General features: G+C 44.4%; 1 non-coding gene and 1 pseudogene across 1 annotated transcript; both read left to right on the plus strand.

Annotated features, from left to right (window-relative positions):
• Positions 1 to 269: 269 nt before the first annotated feature.
• On the plus strand, positions 270 to 405 carry LOC127210402 (small nucleolar RNA SNORA42/SNORA80 family). The gene has a single exon (XR_007833310.1). It is a non-coding gene; the product is annotated as a small nucleolar RNA SNORA42/SNORA80 family (small nucleolar RNA).
• A 14026-nt stretch (positions 406 to 14431) lies between these two features.
• LOC127209987 (60S ribosomal protein L7a-like) lies at positions 14432 to 15225 on the plus strand (annotated as a pseudogene).
• Positions 15226 to 23448: the final 8223 nt, after the last annotated feature.

Below are 23448 nucleotides of genomic sequence, written 5' to 3' on the forward strand. Positions count from 1 at the left end.
GTTAACATCATGGTGGCAAGAGTGGAGAGAATAAGGAACGGGCCTGGGTAGCAATAGCCCTTTTATTTAATTTTTTTAATTTTAATTTTGTTTTTTCAAGACATGGTTTCTCTGTGTAACAGAGCCCTGGCTGTCCTGGACTCTCTTTGTAGACCAGGGTGGCCTCAAACTCACAGAGATCCACCTACCTCTGCTTCCCGAGTGCTGGGACTAAAGGCATGTGCCACCACTGTCTGGTGCGATAGCCCTTTTAAAGGCCTTACTTTTGTGCATGGATTTGGATTGATGGCAGGCTTGTCACCCTGGGCCTTTCATAGTGTCCCATGCTAAAGTAAACTATGGCTTCTAACCACTGCCTGGCCTCTGTGCCTGTAGGCTGCTGGCACTGAAGTGGGCCATCTGGTAGGGAAAAAAAAATAAAGGCCTTATTTTCTCACTAGACTTCCACCTCCCAAAGTTTTCACCACTTTCCAAGAGTGTGATCATCTGGGATATCAAGCTTTTAATAAGCAAGTTTTCCCAGACATTTGAGATCTAAATCATAATGCATGAAGTGAATGGGATGGTTTCAACTTCTCACAAAAAATGCAAATGTCAAGGCTTTTTATGTGGATTTTAGCGTTTTCCTCTCTTATTTATTTTATTTTTACGTGTATAGGCATTTTTTGTTTTGTTTTTTGCTTGCATGCAGTGCCCACAGAGGCCAGAAGAGGGCATTAGAGTCTCTAGAACTGAAGCTATGGATGGTTGTGAGCGGCTGTGTGAGTGCTGGGAACCGAACCCAGGTCCTTCAGATGAGCAGCCAGTGCTCTTAACCGCTGAGCCCTTCCCAGCATTTTTCAGTACTGTGGAAGGCTTGGAGCTGATGTCTGGCAACGATGCAACGGCGGCTTAGAGTGAGGCTGTTGGTACTTACTCGACAGGATCCTAGACTTTCTCGGGCTGCTCATGACACCCTGGAGGAGGGGTGTGCGTATGTATTTGGATGCGTTCATGACATTTGTAACAGCTCAATACTTGAGAAGAGGATTGATTCACTTCATCCTGGCGTCCTTTTTTGTTTCTGTTTGCCTTGTATTGGTATTGGGAGTGGCCCTGAGTGTCTTTGTACTTGCCTTATTGGCTTTTGTATTGGGAACACATTTAGTTTGGGTTAAGTGGGATATACTTATGTGGTTTCTGTCAGGTCATTTCGCATACGGTTGAGTTATAAATAGCCACCACGGTGAGGAATGACTTCCAGGGATACTGCCAAGCCCACAGGGCTGATTTGCCCCGTGTCAAGACGTAAAATGTGCAGAGCCAGAGAAAGCATGGCGATTTGTACCAGCACTGGGAGGACGTGGGGCGTGGAGGCAAAGCAGCGTGGAAACACACAAAACCAGAATCTAGTCTGTGGGAAAGTCTTCCAATCATCAGAATAAAGCACTGGGCTTCCAACGATGTCTACACAAAAATATATTTCTTCTCGGTTACGATCAGCTCTGGCAAGGCATTTATATGAGTTCACCATATTTATGTTTTTTTTTTTTTAAATAGCATTTGCATGAGATAAAATCTGTAAGGTAGTGATGCAAGTCAGTTGTCCTGGGTTCGAGCCCCAGCACTGCATATAACAGGTATGACAGTGCACGCCTGTAATCGCAGTGCTTGGGAGGTGGAGGCAGGAAGACCAGGAGCTTAAGGCCATTCTTGACTATGTAGTGAGTCTGAGGCCTGAGACACACGAGAGCCTGTGTTAGCAGTGGGTACGATCTCTAGCAGCGTTACAGACAGTGACTATATCTATAACACACCCTATATGGAAGGAAGACTGTGTTGGTTTCCCCAAACATGAAAGGAATCCCAACGTTTATTACAATATTAATAATACATTTGTGGAATGCAATCTTTACCAACTTCTCAATAGTGAAAGAATGTTTTAATCTAACATATAAAGAAAAGACTGCAGCTGGGCGTGGTGGCGCACACCTGTAATCCCAGCACTCTGGAGGCAGAGGCAGGCAGATTGCTGTGAGTTCAAGGCCAGCCTGGTCTACAAAGCGAGTCCAGGACAGCCAAGGCTACACAGAGAAACCTTGTCTCAAAAACCCATGATAACAATAATAATAATAATAATAATAATAATAATAATAATAATAATAATAGAAATAAAGAAAGAAGAAAAGACTGCACAATATTTGTGTTCTTTTCATTTGAATATATCATAGCTGGGTTTGGGAACACACACCTGACGTGCTAGTTCTGGTGAGGCAGTACTGGGAATTTGAGGCTAGCCTCTGTTATAGTGAGATGCCACCTCAAAATATATATTACTAGGTTACTATGTGGGTAGAGAGTAATTGTATATAGAAAGTGTAACACAGGTGTTTTGAGCATCCAGTTAATAAAGATTTCAGGTTTCATGACATTCATGTCAACAGAGTTTAAAAACGTATATATTATATATTTTTAAATTCTAAATGTTAAAAAACTCATTTCTAATTTGTAATTGTAAATTTACTTTTTTCCCCCTTAAAGCGTATGTCCTCATTACATAGGCTTTAGCATGTCATAAACCCTTAATTTGAATTATGTATCTCTCTCAACCTGTTCAGTGCCGGCAGGAAGTTTTATTAGTTGTTCTTCTATCATCCCATGCCAAATCTTTGCCCTGAGAGTGGCTTCTGGCTGTTGTCTATGATTTTTTTTTTTCCCAAGCTATTGATGAGAACAGAAAGCTAGCTTGTGCAAGGCTTTCTGGGAACTGAGTCTCTTGATGGTCAAAACATGAATGAGTTTTGATACAGAGGAAGGCCGTGCTGCTTGGGAAGGGACTCTTGCCTCGTTGGTTCTTGAGTGAGGTGAAGGGGGAAGCAAATCACTGTGAGGATAAAGCAGGGAGGCCCCTACGCTTCCGGGACTACAAAGAAGCTTGTCCAAAAGTTATCCTGGGCTCTGGAATCGGAAGACAGCATTTCTTCCAGCTGTGAAGCCCTTGCACGCCTTGACAAAGAAACACGGATAGTGAAATCTCTGGAGAAGCGGGTGCTTACTTCAGAGGTTGGTTTTATTTACCATCTTTAGAATCAACTAGGAGACAGGGCTGGTGTGTGATCGACATCTTTACAGAATTGAAGGATGATGTTAAGTTATGGAGAGTATTTTAAAGGCCCTAGGAACAGCTGGAAATGCTGCAGGATTACTTCTGGTCAGGCCACAGTAAGGTTAGGTAAACAAGGAAGAGACTGAGAAGCTCAGACATGGGATCTGGCAGAATTTTCTCCGTGATTCTTGTTGTATAATCGTGTTGTGCACTAGCAGCGTGAAGGCCTGTGGGTGTCTTTGAGAAGCAAAGCAAACTGAAGAGGAATGCTGTTAGCTGTCATGTGTGGCAGTCATCTTCTGGGTAAACTCATTTTCAATACACCTTCAAAGTGTCCTTTTTGTTTCCACTAAATGTTTACAATGAAACGTGAGCATGCTCAGATACCCTCTGGTTCGCCATGCTTATCACGCAAGCTTAGCGTGCCCAAAAATGTCCCTGTCTGTCATTTTAAGCTTTTGAACATAAGCTCCATGGCCTGTATATGTCCACTGTCTTTCTTTCTTAATTGCAACTGAACATGCTCAAAAATATAGTTACTTACTGAGCATGCTCAATTTTGTACTTTCCCTCTAAAGTGCTTTTCTGCATAAATACATGTGACCCTCCCTGCCCGCAAGGGATCAGTCTACTATGGCAAAGGCAGCTACGGCAACCTAAGTGGAGTTCCGAAGCCCCAAGAGTAAGGACAGAAGTGACGACACACCGGGATCAGGGAGGCAGATCCATTTTATTCGGGATGAATAAGGATTATATAGAAAATTGGAGAGGGGTTAGGAATATCCAAGGTGGGCAAAGGCCATTGGCTGAAGGGCGAAGGTGCTGAGATGCCTCATTTGCCATGGAGAGGCATTCCAGGAATCCCAGGTGCTTGCTGAACTGGTTCTTATCTGGAGAAAGGAAGTTGGGCCTGTAATTTCTCTAAGGGCTACTGATATTTCCACCCCCATCCCCCCCGACTCCCCACCCCTCCACCCCTAGCCCCCCCCCACCCCTGCCGCTAAGAGGAAGCCTACTGACAAAAGGAGTTCTCCTTTTTTGCGCTGAGCTTCGACCTTAGCAGCAGGATTTCCCGACAAATATGTGTAGACTTTCCCAATAAAAATCCCCATGTCCAGCCAGCACAGTAGCTCAGCCTGTAATCCCAGCATTCCGGGAGGCAGAGGCAGGGGGATGTGAGTTCAAGACCAGCCTAGTCTACAGAGTGAGTTCAGGACAGCCGACCTACAACAAAGAGAAACCCTGTCTCGAAAAACCAAAATAAATAAATAAATATCCCCATGTACTCACTGTTTTAAAAAAAGAAAGAAAGTGCACTACTCTGTGTTAGCGTACTGCCCGCGTCTACATAGCAACCTATGACGTCATTACCTACCTGCCACTAGGTGTGCCTCTGCCGGGGAGTATATAAAAGGATAAACCCACCTCCTCTCTCTCTCTCTCTCTCTCTCTCTCTCTCTCTCTCTCTCTCTCTCTCTCTCTCTCTCTTTTACCTCTTACCCTCTTACCTGTCTCTCTCCCCCCCCCTCTCGTATCTCTACCATATCATATCTGTTGCCTGTCATTTTATTTTTCATATTAAAAACTCTGGACCTAACTCCTGTGCTCTCCTTACCTGCCAAAAAATAGTGAATCTGTGTCCATTTTTTATTTCTTGGGAGTGCCTGGACGTGAAGCCATTGCATTCATCTATACCAGCATTGCCTGTACACTGTCAACAGCACATAAACAACACCTCTACTCCAGAAACAGTCAGATCGCCCCAATTCTTTTAGCCAAGCAGAGAAAAAAGCTAGTGTGAGCCAGTGAGTGAAAGAGCTCCAAGCTAAGCAAAGGTGTTTTCACATTTTTATAATAGTGTCTTACACCTGAAAAGTTTTCCCTGATCACTAGGGGTACAAAGGAACTAAGTAGTAAACGCTAGGAATCATGGGATGTGAAACTCAAAAAAAAAAGGTGGCATTACGTAACCCTTCCCACAGATGGGCTCTGGTGGTTTTGACTTGTGCATAACGTGGCCTAAAAGGGCGGCTGTATGTGTGAATTAGTAACTTGTAAGTGCACAGAAGCCGCCCCCCCCAACCCCTTCTTTTTTTCTTTACTACTCCCTAAGAATTTTCTAGACATTTCAGAGGAATAGAAACTTCAGTGATGCTGTAGCCTGTTGTTTCTCAGGTGGGCAGTTGAACAATTGTGTTTGTGTGTGTGTGGGGGGGGGGGAGTCAGGTTTGCTACTCAGAGACACAGATATGAGCCTGATTTTGAAGTCGGGTGACCTCACCCAGGTGAGACGGTCAGTGGTGTTGGCTGCTAAGCCTAAAGACCTGAGTTCAGTCTGAAGGACCAAAGTGCTGGAAGGAGAGAACCACTCCTATGCCCGCCACGTGTACTGTGTGGCAGCACGGATGTGTGTGAGAACACACAGATACAGACACACTCACACACATATACACACATACACACATACACACTCGCACACATATACACACTCACATATATATACACATATACATACATACACAATACACTGAATAAATGAATGAATGAATGAATGAATGAATGAATGTAACAAAGTAGAGTGACCTGGGTTTGAGTCTGAGGACTTAACCTCTCTGAACTTCAGTTTCATTTTAAAAATTTGTTTTGTTTTGAATTATGTACATGCATGTCTCTGTCTGAGTATGTACTACCAGCTATGAGATCTTAGGTGGGGCTGCCACAGAGAAAAGGAGTCGTTAGGCAAACATGCACTAGTGATCTTCTGTTCTTTATTTGCTTTGTGCTTGTTTAATCTGACTCTTAATTTGCTTTTATGGTTTTTTTTTTCTGTAAATTCTAAATGATAATAGTCTTTGTGGGATCATTGCAAAGGTTGAGCAAGACAGTGTGTGTTAAGCACTCAACACAATGCCTGGCAATATTAATCCTCCAACAAGTGGAGCCATTATTCTCATAAGAGCCTTAAAAGAATGTGCAACAACATGCTTCTCTTGGTATCTCTGATTCTAAGGTGCTCTACCCCCACCTAAAGTCCTCAAAGACACACACACACACACACACACACACACACACACACACACACACACACACACACACTTCCACTAGGGAACATAATACTAAGTGGTATGGATTCCTTTCAGCCGTCTCAGTGACTGGCTGGTCACTCTCTGAGTCAGCTATGCTTTTGTGATGTTTTTTAGAAACAGACAAGGGCCGCCTCGCTGATTTGTTGACTGTAGCCAAGCAGCTACGTGACATGAACAGAAGTGGACATTGTATTAAAGACTCTTTGACAATGCTTGGGTATTTTTTGGGGGGAAGGGTTGCTATATATTTTTAAAGATTGTTTTTGTATGTCTGAGAAGGATGGTGCCCGGATTTTAATTAGGATTGCAGTGGATCTACAGATTGCTTCTGGTAGGATAAGCATTATCACAAGAGTAGTTCTTCTAATTCATGAGCCTGGAAATTGTTTCCATCTTCTGATTTCTTTGTCAATTTCTTTCTTCTGTGTCCTAAAGTGTTCATCATAGAGGCCTTTCATCGTCGGTTGTGTAGATCCCTGAGGATCTATTTATTTATTTATTTATTTGCAGCTATTTTTGGAATGGGATTGTTTCCCTGACTTCAACCTGCTACAGTGAAACCACTATTTGGCAGTTAATGAAGAGAGTCATAAGAGGTCAAATACCGCTGGGTGGTGGTGGCACACGCCTTTAATCCCAGCACCTGGGAGGCAGAGGCAGGCAGATTGTTGTGAATTCAAGGCCAGCCTGGTCTACAAAATTAGTCTAGGACAGCCAAGGCTACACAGAGAAACACTGTCTTGAAAAAAAACCAAACCAAAAAAACAAAACAAAAAACAGCAACAACAGAAAAAAAACAAAACCACATACAAACAAAACAAAACAAAACAAAAAAACAAGAAGAAAAAAAAACAACACCACACACAAACAAAACAAAACCAACACAAACAAACAAACAAACAAACAGGTCAAACACAAGCCGAAGTCAGCACGGAGCTCAGTGAGAATTGTCTGCACTAATAGTCCTCCAGCTCATCATAGTCCTCCAGCTCATCATAGGTCCTCTAGCTCATGATAGGTCCTCCAGCTCATCATTGGTCCTCCAGCTCAACATCAGGCCTCCAACTCAACATCAGGCCTCCAGCTCAACATTGGTCCTCCAGCTCAACATTGGTCCTCCAGCTCAACATCAGGCCTCCAGCTCAACATCGGTCCTCTAGCTCATTGCTCCTCCAGCCATGGCTCATCAAACATCGCTGAGGAGCGAGCAGAAAGATGGCAAGAGTCAGCAGTCGAAGAGCTGTGTAATGACAGGTTATCACACACATCAACTCATAGCAGCTGGGCCTACCTGCACAATGTCAAGCCTGTCACAGTTCCAAGGCAAATGGAGAGGTCCCAGAGGCCCTGGCCCTGGTGGAGAAGCTATTGACAGTACATGGTTGCTGAGGGAGTGAGAAACATCCTCCTTTGAGGACATGGCTGCTAGTAGGTTGGCCAGATCTCTGTGGATAAGCCCACACTTAGTTGCATCTGGACCACACTAATTAGACTCAGGAAGTTATCAATAGCTAAACAACAGCAGCAACAACAAGAATAACAAGAACAAGCAAAACAACAACAAAACCCAAACCAACCAACGAAAAAACAAACAACAAGAAACCCAGAGGACTTGAAGCTGGGAGGGAGGTTGGGTGGTATGGAAAGGCTGTTGGAAGGAGGTAATGATGGATGAGTGTGATAAATAGAAGTTGTATAAAAGAATAAATAAAAACTATTATCAGAAGTGATTATAGTGGAATAAATAGAACGGAGAAATGTTATAATTAAACTATACCTTCATTTTCAAAAATTATATATATATATATATACACACTATAACCAAGATTATTTTAATTGACTTTCCCTAGCATGTCAGTTTGAGCATGTCAGAACTTTGAGAAAATCAAGATACCTTACAGCAGTGTTCAGTGCATGCTTACATGTTTCAGGCCAAGAGAAAGGAAGCCTGATACTAATATTTTAAATATAGATCATTGACTGCTAAGTAGATACTGAATGCAGAATGAGAGAGACATATTCAGTACCAATTTAAAATGTCACCCCTTGAAATTTCTATGTTCGAATGAACATCTGGAGGTAGCTGCTCAGTAATTATTTATGGAGGAATTAAACTTTAATTGGTTAGGGTTTTTTTTTTTTAAGTTTGGTTTTTCAAGACAGGGTTTCTCTGTGTAGTCTTGGCTGTCTTGGAATTTACTCCGTAGACCAGGCTGGCCTCGAACTCCCAGAGATCCTCCTGCCTCTGCCTCCCAGAGTGCCGGGATTACAGGCGTGCACCACTGTGCCCAGCTGGTTAGATATTTTAAACAAAGGGAAAAAGCCAAAACAATTATCATTTGGGTACCCAGATATTTTAAATAATATCTATACACAACTTTACTGGCCAGATACTGTGACAAAACTGTCTGTTTTCTCTCTCAGGCTAAACCTTTCCTATGTAAAGAAGGGTCCCTGAGTGAGAATTGCTCACTTTCACTTCCTGAGCCTGGTGGGGCTCTTCTCTCTAATTACAGCATGTACCATAGACTTCTTGGGAAGTCTGCCAAGTTCCTCACATTTTTGCCACAGAAGACAGAATTCTCCAGAAGCATGCACTTTCCCTTTTTTTTTTTTTTTCCTCCTAGCAAAACTTTCTTTCCTCAGTCACCAGGAAGCCCCGCCCACTGCCAGCTGCACAGAGCCTGTGTGTGCATGTGTGTCTCTGTGTGTGCCCACTGTGACATAAAAAGGATATGTGTATGATGTAACAGAGAAGGCATTTTGCCCCATTGCCTGGAAATCTTACTATACTTTTTTTTCTGGTTAAGCTCCTTTGTGGCTTTCCTCTTGCCGGGCTCATGCAGTCCTCTTCTCACACTGTGGGCAGTTGTTCACTGGGGGGAACGAAGGCAGGAATCTAAGTCTATTTGCAGTGATGTCTGGGAATTCAAGCTCTGCTCTTAGAACAACCCCTGCTCTCAGAAACGATCCTGTTCATATTTGCTTGTCACCTATCACTGCATTAGAGACTCGAGAGTGGCCATTCGCACTCCTTTAGCTGTCCTTGTATGGCTTTATTTGTTGCTATAACGGCTATGATCATAGCTCTGACCCAGGGACTTCCCTAAACAATAACTGCAGTGAAAATATGTATACTGCTGTTCAGTAGAAAGTATAGAAGTCTATTGTAAGCGAGCCCAGCAACCCAGGCTAAAAGTCAAAATGGAGGCACTGGCACTAAACTGCCTCCTACCAAAATAAACCATGTTGTTTATTTGGCCTTTCAAGTGATAAGGGTTACAGAGATAACAGGGCTACTTCCCCACCAGGCTAGTTTCACTTGGCAGGGTCATGAAGTTCCCTCTACCTTGGTCCTTGCCACCGAAGTTAACCGGCAGTAACCTGATGCTACCCAAGCAGCTTTCTTACTGTTCTATCTCCTTGCCCTCACTTTAAGGGGAAAGTATCTTTGAAATTGCCACTCTTAGCCCATAAAAATGGGCTATTATTATGAGTTAATTTAAAAACTATTGCAAAACGATTTACGCCCCCCCCCCCCATAAAACCGACATCCTTGGGCTTGCTGGTTAGATTACTTCCTACCATGCAACATTTTGAGATGCGGGACCCTTTCACAGCCCAGTTGCGCATGCGTGACCCAGGGACCTAAGATGTCGGCTACTAACCGTCATCAAAGACTAACCTAGGATCATGGCTAACCTAGGAGCATAGCTCCCAGAGCCAGTTGTCTCATGAAGTGAAAATAAGTTTTATGATAGAAAAATAAGAGATTAAAGACAAGAAGAAATTAAGGAAAAGTAGGGGAAATTCCCAAAATCTGGGATGAGGTTCCAAGAGATGGAAAGGCTGTTGAACTTTTTTTGGTGGTTTTTACGGGATAATGTCAGAAACTGGACAAAGCTGTGGTAATCTCTGTTGCGATTGGTTCGTTCTCTGCGTTATCATGGGCTGATCCAATGCGGGGGAACACATACTCCATGCCTGTCTCTCTGTCCCATACAGGAAGACGGTCATGTGCTGTTTTTATGCTCTGCCCAGACAGTTAAGAGTAGCCGAAGCCTTTCTCTGCCCATTCATTTTCTCACCTCATATCTAGCTATAAGCATCTTTTTTTCTCTTATCTTTACTGGCCCTGGTTATCCTGTTTTCACCTTTACATTCCTTTTTTTTTTAAACCTCAACTTCCATTCTCGTGATAGCATAAGTAGGCAACTTGCAGTTTTCACCATGGCCCTTTTATCTTACTGGCTGCTATGAACTAACTCCCACCTCTCCATTTTATGGAATGAAATGTTTCTAGATTAATGAGTAAAAAAATAAAGAAATTTTTAACTTAAGTTGTTATTTTGTCCTTTGACCCTGCTCAGATCTAGAGTCCCAGTTACTATTTCCATATGTGAACTAGGCCCCAAATTTAGGAGTTTACTTCAGCCATCTGTTGGGCATGAGTATACATATCTCTCATTCCAGAACTCAGGAGGCAGAGAAAGGAGGGCTCACTGGAATTCCTTGCCAGCCTGGAATACATAGCAGTACCCATGGGTCCCTGAAGAGGGCATCAGATCCTCTGGGACTAGAATTAGTGCCACTTGAGAGCTATCATGTAGGTGCTGGGAAAGGGACATGGGTCCTCTAGAAGAGAAGTCAGTGTTCTTAAGCACGTAGCCATCTCTCCAGTGAAAAGTGAAAAGGATGGGTGAGGGAGTCAGAGTCATACACTGTGAAAACAGTGTGGCTAGTCCTTGTTGGACTCTGAAGAGGGAAGAGGACTGTTAGAACGAATGTAAAGTGTTGCCCTATATTCATGTACTGAATGCTTAGTTCCCGGACGGTCATGGTGTTCTGGGATGTTTGGGGGACTTTAGGAGATGGCTGTACCCAGAAGGTCAGTAGGGCATGTCGTTGAAGGACATAACTGGTCCCAAATCCCTTCCTTGCTCTCAGTCTCTTGACTGCCATGAGGTGACTAGTCTCCTCTGCATGATCCTGCCACCATGAGTGAGGCTCTGCCCAAGCACATGGCACCAAGAGACCATGGACTGAGCCTTCTACAATGGTAAGCCAAAATAAATACATTCTTTCTCCCTTAAGCCACTTTCTTTCTGTAGATATTAGCGCACAGCAAGGGTAAAAACCAGCAGTAGGAGTTTGAAGAGGAGGAAAGACAGCAGTTGTGCTTACAAATCCCAAGCACGGTGTGACCCACTGTAGACATCTGCCTCTGGACAATAACCCAACAAACTTACGTTGCTTCAGGCCTCTACGCTCCGGGTGACTTGCTATGGCAGGGTTAAGGAAACCAACAGAAATGGCAAAGTTAACTGAAACAAGAAGTGGGGCGTAGGGGGAGGAAGCATCAGAGCTCAGTGAGGCACGGATTACCAAATACCTCATTTTTTTACTACCACAGCATATATCCACGCGCCCGCCCACCCCCTCCTCCTGGTTTCACTTCCGCAAAAACCAAGTATGAAAGATTAATTGGAGTTACAGGGAAATCAGGGTTGGCGCAGGCTTTTCAAAAGCGTGTGGAAGTTATAACTGGAGCAGGAACAAAAGTGAGAAAAGATGGAGATGGCAACTTGGGTTTAGTTGTGTCAATATGGGCTCCTCGTCTCCACCGGTGGCCCACTCCTTCCACTATTACAACCCAGGCTTGTACTTTCTCCATGAGAATAGAGTGCGTTCAAAGGCAATTGTTTTTGACAGGACCACGCAGCATTCAAACCGAGGATCCAACTCTAGGGCCTGGGCTAGCAGCTGGTAAAACGCTTGCTGGGCAGGCACCAGGACCTGAATTTGGGTCCCCAGCACAAAGGTAAAAGCCAGGAAGAGCACAGCACATGACTGAAATCCTAGCATGGTAGAGCTGCCTTCTGCCCCTGACACCATGCTCTCAGTGATGGTCTGTATCCCCTTGAACTGTGAGCCAAAATAAGCCTTCCCTTTCTTAAGTTGATTTTGTGAGATGTCTTTATTACGGCAAAGAGGAAAGTAACTAACAGAAGGCCTCATTCACACAGCAGCCACAGAACAGGTAGGTTTTTATATCCTGGCCCCAGAGTAATTAATGCATCGCATATACTAATATACGTGACAAACTTGTACTAATTTCTTTCTTTCATGTGTGCGATGCTTTTTGGACAGGATTTTATTGTGTAATAGCCCGGTTTGGCCTTGAAGTTTGGATCTTACTGGCCTAGTCCCCAAAGAGATAGAGTTACAAACATGAGCCACCAGGCCAAGACTGTTATTTAGTATTATATATTTTTTAAGATTATGCTTTTACTTATGTGTGTGTCTCTGTGAGTGGCTGTCACAAGTGTGTGGGTGCTTCAAGAGTCAGGACAAGGATGTCAGATCCCCCTGGAGTAACAGGCCATTGTGATCTGCCCTGTGTGGATACTGGGATCTGAACTCACATCCTTTTTAAGAGCAGTAAGCACCCAAAACTGCTAAGCCACCTTTCCGAACCCTCGAATTAACGTTTTGTTAGTACATATTAACTGTGTAAAATAACAGTTTCCCTTGTGCTATTTTACATATGCATATGACATGCTTTGATTATACTCTCCTGTGTAGTTAGTTCCTCTGCTCTGTCTCCTTTTCTCCCTCTCTTTCTGAGTGTCTGCTTCCATGTCTCACTTCTGGTCCACTCTCTATACTTAGGGCAACACTTCTGGCTGAGAGGGACAATGCCTATAATCCTGTCACGGCTTCAAAGCCTAGTTCAGCCGCCAGCCCCCCCCCCCAGCACTGTGCACACACAGAAGCACCACACCCCCATCACGGTGCTCCCAGGCTTTCTTCTACTGCGTGTTTAATGATCACTTGGTGTGTAGGCTAGCCCACATCTGGCAGAGCTATGTTGGTGGAAGAACAAAATCTCCAGACTGTAAAAGAGAGCTGGAAGGATGATCAGGGAAACTGAGGCCATGCTACCTAGGAGTAGAAGCTGGTGGGGGAGGGGATTTGCTTTCCAACGTAGAACAGGAAGCCCCTTCACATCTGTGTAACAAGGAAGAGACTGTTAGAATTTGTTGAAAATTTCCTCAGAGAAAAAAGCTACAGGAAAGTGGGGATACAAAAGAAGTTAATGCTGGAGCTCACTCTATGATCAGGGACAAAAGATTTGGGGCTTAGGAGGCAAGTGTGATTTCTTCACTCACTCATTTTAGGACATCTGGAAAAAACGAGTTACATGTTAGGGATTAGTAAACGCTGATCAGACTGAAGATGTGAGTGAGCTGGATTTAAATTGCCCGCGAAGGACCTCTACCAAGGGCAGTTATGAGTTCTTCGGAAGGTTTGAAAGAGAGAACCAATTAAATTTGGTTTAAATGGGGGGGGGGCGGGGACTTGTTAAATGCAAGAGGAATGAAGACCTGCGAAGGGATGGTTTCCTTTGTGCTTTCAGCTCCTGCTCTGGGAAGCAGTGCTTGCGCTGTGAATGGTTGCTTATATGTGGGTTCCGCAGATCACGATGGCCCATGCCCACCATGTTTTCTGGGTGTCCCACTTGAAGCTGGTGTGTGAAAATGATGTCTGCCCTTATGAAACATGAAGTACAGTTGGTCTTGACCTTAGTTAACACCACAGTCTTCATAAACCGTGAATCCCCAAGCATGCCACCGGCTTAGCAAGCCTACCACATTGTATTTTTCCATAAGCCTGCAGAAGAGCCTGGGAAATTGACACAATACAATGGACTATAGCGAGGGAGCCAGGGAGAAGAGAAAGGAAAAGCGCTTACGTGTTTGTTGTTTTTTTAAAAACTGCAGCCAAAAAAAAAAAAGATAAGGTTGTTTATTCAGCTTCAAACACCAAGAGTGGAGAACTATGAAATCAGAACTGAAAGAGTTATAGTCAGCAAATAAATACACAGTTCACTGTAGCCAGGGGGTGGGGCAGCCATGAGGAAATGGACTGAGGAGCTCATGAAGTAGTAATATGGGAACCTTGCTTCTTGGGGTTCAACGTCTAGTTTCATTCTTTTCTTGTGTGCAGTGATTATTTGCAGTCTGCTTTCGGAAAAGGTGTCGATCCAGTGACAGGCAGAACTGCAAACAGAGGATGCTTAACAGCCTCTTCCTGTGTTGGGTACCAAATAGCTCTCCTATTGGCCTGAGGGCAATCTTTGGGTCACAGAGCCTTGTCTTTTGGAGCAAGGCTTTGGGAAGCACTGAAGGCAGTTGGAAATTATAAAAGACTTGGGGTTAAAGATTCTTGATACTGCGCTCTCCTCCAGCCCAGCAAGATGCCCAAGGGAAAGAAGGCCAACGGGAAGAAGATGGCTCTGGACCCCACCGTGGTAAAGAAATAGGAGGCCAAAAAGGTGGTCAATCCTTTGAGAAGAGGCCCAAGAACATTGGCACTGGGCAGGACATCCATCCTAAAAGAGATCTCACTTGCTTCGTTCAATGGCCCCACTGCATGAGGCAGCAGCAGCAAAGGGCCATCCTCTATAAGCGGCTCAAAGTACCTCCTGCCATTAACCAGATCACCCAGGCCCTGGACTGGGAAACAGCTACCCAGTTGCTTAAACTTGCCCACAAGTACTGGCCAGAGACAAAGCAGAAGAAGCTAAGGGTACTGGTGCACGCTGAGAAGAAAGCTGTTGGGAAAGGGGACCTCACAAGTAAGAGACCATCTGTCCTTTGAGCAGGAGTCAATACAGTCACCACCTTGGTGGAGAACAAGAAGGCTGAGCTGGTGGTGATTGCCCATGACGTAGACTCCATTGAGATAGTGGTTTTCCTACCTGCCCTGTGTCGAAAGATGGGGGTCCCCTACTGCATCATCAAGGGAAAGGCCAGGCTGGGGCAGCTGGTCCACAGGAAGACTCGCACCACTGTTGCCTTCACACAGGTTAACTCAGCAGACAAGGATGCTCTGGCTAAGCTGGTGGGAGCTACTAGGACCAATTACAATAACAGATAGGATGAGATCCATTGCCACTGGGGAGGCAACGTCCTGGGTCCTAAATCTGTAGCTCGCATTGCCAAGCTGGAAAAGTCAAAGGCTAAAGAACTTGCTACTAAACTGGGTTAAAAAAAAAAAAAAAAGATTCATGATATTTTCAAAAAATGTCCTAAGCTGTAAATAAATATGCATAGCAGAAGTTGGAAACAAAGCCTTTGCTCAAGGGAAATTTGGAGAAGTCACACACTGATGGTGCTGTGATGCCTCTTCTCTCCTTTTTATCTTTTTTGGTTTTTTGTTTGTTTGTTTTTTCAAGACAGGGTTTCTCTGTGTAGCCTTGACTGTCCTGGACTCACTTCATAGGCCAGGCTGGCCTTGAACTCACAGGAACTCACAATAATCTGCCTGTCTCAGCCTCCTGAGTGTTGGGATTCAGCCACCACACCTGGTGCATCCTCTCTGCATCCTCTCTCTTTAAAAGGACTGCAGCATCTTCTGGCTTCGGGGTGTTCCTTGACCATGCCCTGCTACTTTTTTCAGGTATGGCAGGCACCAGGAATCTTTCTTCATGACTGTGGTGAAATCAGTGTGTGTGTGTGTGTGTGTGTGTGTGTGTGTGTGTGTGTGTGTGTGTGTGTTTTGGGGGGCAGGGCAGAGGACAACCTTTGCTATCATTCTCCAGGCACCGTCCATCGCAATGGTAGCATCATTGTTGCTTTTGTGATCCCCTGTACAATTCCTAAGATGCTGAGAAATGGGGGTGGGGGTGGAGCATTAAGGTACTTTTTCAGATGTTTATGGAGCATCTATCTGTTGGGTGAGAACTGATACAGCGACTCTCTAGGGATTGCCTGGGGCCCTGTGCTTTATGGAGCCAGTCCCTCAATGTAGGCTGTGGATAGTGGGAACTGCAATTGAAAGCATCCACAGTAAGGGGAGCGAGCTCAGTAGAATCAGTTGGCTGGAAAAAAAAAAAAAAAGCAGACTAGGCCTCTCTGAACTGAGAGACACGGCTGTGAAGAGGCCACAAAAAGTCAAATAGCCGTGCAAGTGTGTTATCCTGATCCCCAACTCTCTCCTGTCTGTTACTTCATGCCATTACTAGTCAGTGGCATGGCTATCAATCTTCCTGGTTTTTAGATGCTAACACCTTAAATTCCAGGCTAGAGTAACAGGGTTCTGAGGCCATGAAAAGGTGACTTTGGAGGAAGTCAGACTTGCATTTAAACCCTCTGTTTCTACAAATTTGTGACATCAGACTTTTTGTTTCTACTGTGTAAGACAGAAGACCACTCCGAGTGCTCTGGAAGAAGAAAATAGGCCATGTGTATGCTAAGGGCAGCATAATGCATAATGAGAGAAGTTGACCATGACTTGTCTGTAGGAGGGGACAGGCCACACCTGTTGGCCAGTACTAGCATGTGGATATAGTGGACAGACAACGAATCTCACTCTGTATTTTTTTTTTTTAATCAGATGTGAGACTTCCTATTTTCTATTTCTGAAAAGGAGATAACACAAGGTTGTTTATCTCATAAGAATTAAAATGATCAGATGACTATGGCATATTTAGGAACCCAATCACCGTTTCTAACTTCAAACTTCTTTGAACTATACCACCTCCCATATCCTCTGATGCCCTCACATATGGCTTTACCCAGTGTCCATCTGCTACCTCTGTCTCTGCTCCCTGCATTACCTCAGGAGGAGCCAGGCATGGAGGCAGGCTTGAGGCTCCACAGCAAGTGTGTGAGGGACGACTACTTCCCAAAGGAGTCTTCCTTCTCTGTAGTTAGTGACACTGTTCAATACAATCCGGTTTCACCCTTGAAAGCAACCATAGGACTGACTTCCCAAGTTCTGACCCACTTGTTAGGGGGTGCTGTTGGCTGTCACATTCTCCTGTTTTCCACCTTCCAGACAACGTGGTTCAGACCCACCAAGAAAAGACCTGTTTTAATAAATCTAAAAGAAAGTCTAAGAAAAATACATTGATTTTAGAGCTCACGTCTACTATTTGAAAAGAGACAGCCAATACTAGTTCAAAGGAATAACGTTTTGCAAGATTATGGATCTGTCTGGTTCCATATATAATCAAAGGATGTTTTTTTCTTTTGTTGTTTGAAGTTTAATCATTTTCACCCTCCATTGCCTTTGTCATCCCCTCCCCTTTCCCACTGAAATCCTTCTTCCTACAAATCCTCCTCCTACTTTAATGCCTTCCTTGTGTGTGGACACTGGGTTTAATTAGAGTTTCTGGCCTGAATATGGGTGAGATGTTTCCCAGAGCGAGGACAACTTACCAGTGGCTACACTACCAAAGAAAGTGATATTTCCTTCCTCAACAACCATTAACTGCCAACAATCCCTCAGGGATGGTAGGGCCTCATGAGCCCCTCCCTCATCCATGACGCAGTGTTGATGAGCTCAGTCGTGTACGGGTCTTGGGCAGACAAGCACAATTGCAGTGAATTGATGAAGATAAAAGCTGTCACGTCTGGAAGACATGCCTCTTTTTGCTACATATCTCCCCAACTTCTGGCTCCTTTACACTTTCTGCCTACTCTTCTACAATGTCCCCTGAACCTCAGAGGAGTATCGCAGCTGTTTGATTTAGGACTTAGCATTCTACCATCACTTATTCTCAGCACTTTGGGAAGTTATGGTTTTCTGCATGAACAGCCATACACTGCTGAAACAAGCTTCTCAGAGAAGGCTAGGTATAGCGCTAACCCAGGGGTATAAATATGAACATTAAAAGGCAGTTTGACCATATGACCATCTAGCAAAGCAATAGTACTAGGCTCTCCACTAGGGCCTACAACCTCCTTGCCTTAGTTAGTTAGTTTGCTAACTTTACTTAATTTCTAAGGCTGTGAGGAGACACCACAATGAAGGCAACTTATAAAAGAAAGCATTTAACTGGGGACTTGCTCATAGCTTCAGAGGGTGAGTCCGTGGCCATCTTGGGAAGCATGGCAGCAGCTAGGCATGGTGCTGGGCCGGTAGCTGAAAGTGTACATCTTCTCCAAAAGTTGGAGGCAGAGAGACAGATTCTAGACCTGTTGTGGGCTTTTGAAACCCTAACGCCCTGACCCCAGTGACATGCTTTCTCCAACAAGGTCACACCCTCTGATCCTTCCCCAAACGCCACCAGTAGGGACCAAGCAGTCAAAAATGGGAGCCTATGGGGACCACTCTCATTCAAACCACCACAGGCTCTTGAGCAAGTTTAGAGAAGAAATGATGGATAATTTTAAAGAAAACGAGGAGCACCTTCTGGCATCGTTTAATGAAAGGCAAAGCAAAAGCTGTCCCATACAACACATAGAGTGCACCTGGCATTTAATAAAGCACTCTCGATTTGACAAGAGTCAGGAGACTAAAATGAGCTCCTTCCTATTCTGGAAAGCAGAGTGGGAAATGCACGTGGTTTTTTGTTTGTTTGTTTGTTTGTTTGCTTTGCCAGAATTTACATAACCTGGCCCCTCCCCATCCCCAAACACAGTGAGGAAAAGAGCAGAAGGCCCAGCCTGGAAGGAAGAGAAGCTTGATGGATAAGGGATTGAATGTGATGTGATGGTACTCTATTAGAAGTTTTGAAGCACTCGGCAGCTGTTCAGCTTACTTCAAACAACCCAAATCGAAAACATCTGGAGGCACGGAGCAGTGCTATGGGGGAACATCTGGGTTTAAGTCACACATTGTGCTGGCTGTTTGTCTATTGGCTCTCAACTCCACTCTCACTTGTCTTGTCTTCTCTCTGGGGGTCTAGAAGGCTGCAAATGACATTTCCCAAGCTTGCCAGCTGGCTGCCTTCCAATGACCCTCCACCAATAGGAGAAACTGCTGGAAGCCTGGGATGGAGGTAGAAGGCCAATTGTATGTCTTCATTGCTTGAAGTCCTCCTTGGCAGAGGCAGCAGGAGGGGCAGGGTAGGTAGATGGGCCCGGGTTTCTGTTCAGACAACAGAATCCCTTTGCTCTGGACACAAGGATGCTCCTCCAGCCTCCCCCCTGCACAGTGTTCCCTCACTCTGGAGCTGGCAGTGCTGATGCTGAGTCTGTGACAAGCCCCGTTAAGTAGGAATATGGTCTGTTGAGAATAAATTAATTAAAAAAAAAAAAAAAAGAGAAAATCTTATATGGTGAAAGAATAAGAGATTATGTCACTGACACCAACTCACGAATATAACAAATAAAGAAATATTACTCACACACACAAAAAAAGTAGGAATATGGCCTCTCAGCTTCCTGAGAGTTTCTACCACAGCAGTGTGTGACAGCGGGTAGCCACGGTAAACAGAGAATGGCGAATCCTGGAGAGTGTCGCCGCCCTTTTCATTGTGCCGCCTTAGGATGGCTGTAGCTTGTAGCAGTTCCAAGTCCCCATGATCTCAGCTGCCTTCCCCCTTCGGCTTCTCCAGCCCTCTGACAGAGTTTTCGTCAGATTCTCGTGCTAACTTTCCTCTCCTGACACTCCTAGAGTTTCTGTGTTGCTGACTGGACACTGGACACATAGAAATTGAATACTCAAAGTGAAAGAAAAGGAAATCAGATGAAAATTTCAAGTGTTGGATTCTTGATTCTATTTTCACTTAGGGGCTTAAAAAGGGGAGTATAGGGATAAGAAGTTTTAGCTTGAACATTTGATCACCAAACCCAGTTGCCACATACCTTGTAGTCTCCCCCAAGAAAGAGGTTGGTACAGTATTCTAGTCAGCCGACTTTCCTTTTGAGGGACCAAGGTCTATAATCCTAGTTCATAATGACACCACTAAGTAACTTCTACCAAGGATCTTTTGTATATTACATATTTAAACTATATTGTTTCATTTAATTACCACAAGAGCCCTAGAATTAAGGTTTTGTCTTTTCCATTTCATCTCTTAGGAAAACAAATTATTATTGCTAGCACTGTACATTTGTTCAGTGTTATCACACAGCAAAGTTTAAATTAAACAAGTTTTAGTGTTCTAGCTGGCTCCATAGTCATATCCATGGTTTATTAGTTACTGTAGCCCAGTGGGTCTCAGCCTTCCTAATGCCATGACACTTTAATATAGTTCCTCATGTTGTGATAACCCCCAACCGTAAAATTATTTTGTTACTACTTCATAACTGTAATTTTGCTATTGTTATGAACTGTAATGTATATATATATATATATATATATATATATTGGCAAGAGAAGTTTGCCAAAAGTGTTGTGACCCACCATTGAGAACCTCTGCTTCACCCTATAGAATATTCTAGAATGTGATTACCACAGGTCAGGTGGGTTCTGCCTTGCTTGACATTGCCCTGTAATGCCCATGAATGTTCAGGCTATTGGAAAATGAAGGGCCACTGTGTGGAAACAGATGGCTCAGTCAGTGGGCAATTACCTACCTTCAGAGATCAGAGTACGACCATCTTTGAATGTTTAGCCCAATTGTTTTTACACGAAAGACAACTATGTTAGCGGACAGGGAAAATCTTAATAAAGGGTCAAACTAGTTAACCTGTCTTATGGAATTATGAGATCTTGAGCTCAGCAACCAAATACATTTAAGTGAACATACTTCAGCGGGGGAGGGAGGCACTGCTCTGACCATCAATCTATTGGGAATCCATCTGGTTGCCTTAAAGGGCCTTTCCCAGTTGATTTCTGCTGGGTGTTTTGGATATCTAATGCAATTTTGTGTTAGGAGTGTGTGTGTGTGCGCGCACACACATGCATGCCTATGTCTCTCTCTCTCTCTCTCTCTCTCTCTCTCTCTTTCTCTCTCTTCCTTGGCTTACTTGCTATATATTTAATATACACTTCACTTACAACAAAGTGTGGTTGCCGTAGATCACTCGCTAGACTATACTATACACCTTGTGACACATGATTCTGATAAGAGTTAAAACAATGATAGGCAGGACCACATCTTGACCAGAACTCCTCAATTATTCACAAACACACACCAGGACTACTTAATATGTACCCTTGCCTCAATGTAACCCCCATCGAGCCTCAGGTTCATAGCAATACAGACAAAGATGAACTTGGTCACTCGATCTCTCCATGTGTACTTTTCTTCTGTGTGTATTAATTAAACACCCCCTTCTCAGATTTTCATGATGCCGTTTCTCTTTGTTTGGTATATACTGGCAGTGGTGGCAAGCCTAGTCTATTGGGATTTCCGGGGCCAGGGTTATGTTGCCCTAAAACTCTGGTTATCGTCTCTCTATGTAGCCAAGACTTATCTTGAACTCAAAATCCTCCCGTCTCAGGGTCCCAAGTGTATTTAACCATCCTCAAATGCTTTCCCTGGATCTATAAGACACTTAGAGGTGAGAATTACTTCAGGAAATCTCCCAAAAGTCTCACGGTACCTGAAGGTCCAGTGCCATTGGTTCCGATTAAATGTCCATTTAAGGCCTGATTCAGTGTGGACAGGCCACCAAAGTGTGCACTACTTGTCTCCTCAAAAGGACAATGATGAGTACAGCGACATGATGAGAATAACCACTTTATCTCTCTCTCTTGTAATCCATAGATTTTTTTTCCCCAAGTCATCCCAGTTTGTTATCCTAGGATGCTACCATAGCACCACAGATGCCCGTCCTTAACGCTGATGGGCTCAAGCTGGCTCCCTGGGTCCTACACACTCCTGGTGGTACCAAGGGTGTTGTGCGTGTTCCTCAGCCACACTTGGCTGTTGAAAACTCCAGGTCAGGTGTAAAGCTCCACCCTCTTCTTGCAGGAGAGAAATGTGCATGTTGCACTGGGGCAGGGAAGCGTTTCTCACCCCTGGGACAGGCTTAACACTTTTCACCTGTTCTGCTTTATTACCATATCCATACCCTGCTGCTTTGTCTTTGGGGCTTCTGGGAATTATCATGCGTGAAGGGAACATTCAATGCCAGTTATCCACTTAAGCTTAAGGAGCCTTCACATTAGAAAAGGATCAACAATTCAATTCAGTTCGGGTTGTCACCGTTGGCCCTCACTTGCCGGGCAACCTTGGCACTGGCAGAGGAGCAGCTAGGATGACTCACAGGCATCTAGGATGCCCTTTTTTTTTTCAGAGCTGAAGGTGTGATGGGGCTCACCTATACATCTTTCTTCTCACCTGTGGCCATCCCTTTAGTGAACTGCTAAGGCCTCCCAAAAGCTTACAGGTCTAATATCTGGATTTCCTTCCATTTCTTCCTTAAGAACTTCAGCTCACTCCAACTCTTGCCACCTTTGGCACTGAGTGGCTCACCCGTGTTGTGTTTGCTCTCCCCTTTCCCCACCATATCACAATTGCTTTAACACTTCATAAACATGAATCTCACACCAGCCGCAATCATTCACATGAGCCAGCACCTCACCTGTCTTGTAAAGATCGTGCCCCCCATGGAGTTCAGCACTAAAAGCCTCATATGTAATCCCTGAGGACTCTGCTGCCTTAACTTCTTTCTTAAGGCTTTAGTGGGTACCATCTCTCTAGTCCAGGGAACTGAGCGGTTACTCCTGTCTGATTCAGATCAAGGTTCCTCAGTCACACCAGCCTAGCCTCTATTGCTTTGAGCCTCTGATGTTCATGGAAACCTCAGCTGGCAGCACACAGTATCCCTACTGGATCATATGAACCAGTCCAGCAGGGATTGACTTCCCCTGTACTGTCGCAGATTATGAAGTATTTGTCTCAAGGAGACGTAGAAGCAATATTACATTCTCTGTGTCTGTGGTACCGGGATGGACTCCGTTCACCTCTATGTCTGGCAGTCTCATGAACCAGGCTGGGAGAGGTTCTTTCACTTAGTGTCTCAATGTCTTTCCCGATGTTCAAGCAGTTCATGGGCACAGCCCACCGTGGCTATGGAGTTTTCAGCACTAAGCCCCCTCCACTACACGCCGAGTCATAGGTTCTCCCTTCCTCTGTAAAGGTTGGACCTGAGGGCTGTCTTCTCTCATTTCTGTCTCATTTTCTATTTCCCCATGATCCAATTTTTCTATAGGTTCAAAGTTTTTGGATCCTAGACAGGACTGCACTGTAGTCCTAATTTGTACCCTGTTTCCTTTGGGACCTCCAGCCATAAGAAATAGTTAATCAGCACCTCCATCTCACCTCTCTTATCCAATTTACACACAAAATCAGAGACTAGCATGGAGGACACTACCTACATATTCCTCCCATATTATATATTCCCTTACTTGCCACAGAGGGCACGTTCTCTCTGGCCAACCTCAGTGACCTGTCTGTGTTACCTGTAGCTTGAGCCATGCTGCTGATAGCATGACTTCTGGGAGCAGTGGCACAGCACGTGCCCCATACATGCTACTCTCAGAAGCTGCAATGCACTTTCTAGTCTTGTGACCGCTGTAGGCAGACTC

This window comes from Acomys russatus, chromosome 27 (genome assembly GCF_903995435.1).
Source record: "Acomys russatus chromosome 27, mAcoRus1.1, whole genome shotgun sequence".
NCBI classification, from domain to species: domain Eukaryota; kingdom Metazoa; phylum Chordata; class Mammalia; order Rodentia; family Muridae; genus Acomys; species Acomys russatus.